At 39.6% G+C, this 4306-nt stretch overlaps 1 pseudogene; it reads right to left on the bottom strand.

Moving 5' to 3' along the window:
• Positions 1-329: 329 nt before the first annotated feature.
• Positions 330-1548, bottom strand: LOC100657005 (protein tyrosine phosphatase type IVA 1-like; annotated as a pseudogene).
• Between the last annotated feature and the right edge of the window lie 2758 nt (positions 1549-4306).

The following is a 4306-nucleotide window of genomic DNA, read 5'->3' on the forward strand; positions in this document are numbered from 1 at the left end:
AAAGAGCATATTCTACATGTTCTGCACAAGACAAAGGCAACATTCTTTTTTCAGGCCCTCCCTGTTAAGTTGTACCCGAAAGTGCAAACATTAAATTATCTGTAAGGCTTTTTTTTTTTTTTTTGGTCAGGAGACATTAAAGACCTGGGCTTCTGTACAATGTAGATTTTTCACAATGGTTTTCCATAAAAGCACAAAATGAGATTTGAAGAAAGACATTAAACAATCACTGTGAGATTTGGTACAAATCCAACAAACATCAGTGGTTACGCAAACCTGATGTACACTGGTACGAATGTGGGAGATGTAAACAAAAAGTCAGCAGGAAAAAACCATAGATCCTACTTTCAGTGTTTGAAATGACTGAAGGAATAAACCACATAAGGTCTAGAGTGTTCATAATTCCTGAGATTTTTTAGTCTTATGTGATGCTAAAAATATACAAGTATTGCGCTGTGTATTTTTGGCATCTAATCTCTCTAAATTTCTTCAATATTAAAATTCAGGCATGGGAATAGATTTCAAGAAGACATAACAATACTGCATGATTTCAGGAGAGGTCAATTGGTACAAGTGATAAGCACATTTTAAATGCTGTACACTAGGAAACTTTTGCTAAGTATCCAGATAGGTCAATTGTAACCCAAGCATGATAGCTGCAATTCTGTTAAGCTTGTAGCCCGGTGAAACTGCTTTTCAATACTCCTATGGAAGTTTTATTAGGCTTTTTCACAAAACTAACATATTGGTAAATACGTGGGACAAATTAGGTCCTGCCTTATGTTCCATTTCCAAGGCAATGCCATCAGGCCCCCGTTTTATTGAATGCCACAGTTGTTTCTATGACCATTGGACTCTTGGAAGTGCAGCCACATTTTAGGATGATAGTTCCCCAAATACAAAAGCTGCTTGCTGTTAAAAGCTCCACTCTGCTTTTGCCTTCTGAACTGTACTGCATCTTTGTATTTCATTCCACCTTCTTAATGCGAGGGCAGCAAGCACTGGAGCTGTCCCCAGACCGGCCACACGATGAACACAATCCAACAACCAGGTTCTTCAGGAAACTTCTTTTTTACAAGACTTAACCAGTCATCAACACTCTGGTTGGATGGTGTTCACCATCATCAAAAGACCAATCAAGAACATGGATGCCTTCTTTTTCCACAAAAGCAGTGTCGTAAGTTACTTCACATACTCTTGCTATTTCGGTAACTCCGTATTCCTTAAGTTCCTCTATACATTTGTTTAAGGTTGCATTGGTTGGACTGTGTGTAAGCAGAAATCTCTTGTTCTTGTATGTGACTTCCACAGGAGCTGGGCAGTTCATTCGAGCCATGTTAATTTAGTTAAAAAACACTCAATAGGTTTGTAAAAGAATTTTAAAAAGTGAATACAAAAATGATGTAAAGAAACTGATGCCTACTTCAAAATACTCCACTTGAAATTCTCAGTGTTTTGAGTATGATGTTGGGCGTAACAGACGATGAAATGAACCTCCTAACAAGAAGCAGTAATTCTTCAATCCAGTAACACCGAGGAAATAGAAAGGAAGTGCACTGAGGTTTAGCCCCATCCAGGTCAGAACTCTGGAAAATTGCTCTGCAGATACCAATGCAACACTTCTGTGTCCAGGTTAACTGCTCTTATGGGGGCTTCCTGGTGGAGTAGTAATGAATTTCCACAGTTCACTTGTCTGCACAGAGGTTGTGCTGTGCCTGGCAGTAATCTCCACTGCCCTTCAGAAACTCCATAAATGTGTGACCAAGAACACCACAGAACTGAGGAATATGTTTACTCATTGGAGACTGTGGCCTAATTATACAGCCGGTCCCAAGGCGGTGGTGACAGAGGCGGCTGCAGGGCAGGGGGTGGCAGTGGTCGCGGCGGGGAGTAGGCAGCAGCTGTGCAGGTGGGGGGGGTGGACACCAGGCTGTGCCATGCAGTGAGCGGCTCCGAAGAAAGCATCTTGCCTAGCCGCCCACAGTAAAAGGGGCTAATGCATGCACCAAGGCAGAAACTGTATCCTTGGTTTTATCATCTTATTCTTTAACCCCATCTATGTCTCTCTCTCACCAAATTTCACTTGAGATTCACCTTCTTCTAGAAGACTTCCATATTGTATGTAATAATAATAAGTGGTGGTGTTAGTATCTGTAGCGTTGTAGGCAGTCGAGTTGATTTGAGTTGATTCCATCTCATAGTGACCCTATATATCAGAGTAGAACTGGCCCATAGAGTTTCCTAGGCTGTAACTCTTTACCAGAGCAGATGTCCAGTCTTTTCTTCAGCGGAGAGGTTGGTAGGTTCAAACTACCAACCTTTCAGTTACTAGTAAAGTAACCATTGTGCAAACAGGGGTCCTTAGTAGCTATTGCAGCAGTTACCATTTACTGAATGCTTTTTTTTTATTATTATGTACCTAATATTCAGCCAAGTACTTTTTATTCATTTATTCATTATATCCTCAGAATAATTCTATGGGATAGGTCTTATTATTATGCTCATTTTATAGATATGCAGATTGGGGCACAGAAAAATTAGGTGATTTACCCAAAATTACACAGCAGGTTAATGTCAGAACTTGAATTCAAACCTAGTAGATTATGTATGTCCCACATGTCTGTCAGTTTGTTGTACTGTGGGGGCTTGTGTGTTGCTGTGATGTTGGAAGCTATCGCACTGGTATTCACATACCAGCAGGGTCAACCATGGCAGAAAGGTTTCAGCAGAGCTTTCATACTAAGATAGACTAGGAAGAAGGACCCGGCAGTCTACTTCTGAAAAGAATTAGACAGTGAAAACTTTATGAATAGCAGCCGAACATTGTCTGATATAGTGCCAGAAGATGAGCCTCCCAGGTTGGAAGGCACTCAAAAGAGAACTGGGGAAAAGCTGCCTCTTCAAAGTAGAATCGACCTTAATGACATGAATGGAGTCAAGCTTTCAGGACCTTCATTTGCTGATGTGGCATGACAGAAACAGCTACAAACATCCATTAATACTCAGAACCTGGAATGTATGAAGTATGAATCTAGGAAAATTGGAAATCATTTAAATCAAAATGGAATGCATAAACATCAATATCTTAGGCATTAGTGAGCTGAAATGACTGGTATTGGCTATTTTGAATCAGACAATTATATGGTCTCCTATGCCAGGAACGACAACTTGAAGAGGAATGGCATTGCATTCACCATCAAAAAGAACACATCAAGGTCTATCCTGAAGCACAACACTATCAGTGATAGGATAATATCCATATGCCTACAAGGAAGACCAGTTAATATGACTATTATTCAAATGTATGAGCTGACTACTAAGATCAAAGATGAAGATATTGAAGATTTCTACCAGCTTCTGCAGTCTGAAATTGATCAAACATGCAATCAGGATGCATTAATAATTACTGGTGACTGAAATGCAAAAGTTGGAAACAAAGAAAAAGGATTGGTAGGTGGAAAATATGGCCTTGGTGACAGAAACCATGCTGGAAGTCAAATGATAGAATTTTGCTAGGCCAACAACTTCTTCATTGCAAATACCTTTTTTCACCAACATAATGGCGACTATACACATGGGCCTCACCAGATGGAACACGCAGGAATCAAACTGACTACATCTCTGGAAAGAGATGACAGAAAAGCTCAATATCATCAGTCAGAACAAGGCCGGGGGCCAACTATGGAACAGATTATCAATTGCTCCTATGTAAGTCCAAGTTGAAATGGAAGAAAATCAGAACAAGTCCACGAGAGCCAAAGTACAACCTTGAGTATATCCCAGCTGAAGTTAGAGACCATCTTAAGAATAGATTCGATACATTGAACACGAACAACTGAAGACCAGATGAGTTGTGTAATGACATCAAGGACATCACACATGAAGAAAGCTAGAGGTCTTAGAAAGACAAAAAAGAAAGAAAAGATCAAAATGGTTGTCAGAAGAGACTCTGAAACTTGCTGTTGAACGTCAACCATCTAACGTAAAAGGAAGAAATGATAAAGTTAAAGAACTGAACAGAAGATTTCAAAGGGCAGCTTGAGAAGACAAAGTAGAATATTATAATGACATGTGCAAAGAGCTGGAAATAGAAAACCAAATGGGAAGAACATGCTTGGCATTTGTCAAGCTGAAAGAACTGAAGAAAAAATTCAAGTCTTGAGTTGCAATAGTGAAGGATTCTATGGGAAAAATATTAAACAACACAAGAAGCATCAAAAGAAGATGGAATACAGAGTCATTATACCAAAAAGAATTGGTCGATGTTCAACCACTTCAAGAGGTAGCATATGATCAGGAACTGATG

The sequence above is a fragment of the Loxodonta africana genome, chromosome 25 (assembly GCF_030014295.1).
Source record: "Loxodonta africana isolate mLoxAfr1 chromosome 25, mLoxAfr1.hap2, whole genome shotgun sequence".
NCBI lineage: Eukaryota > Metazoa > Chordata > Mammalia > Proboscidea > Elephantidae > Loxodonta > Loxodonta africana.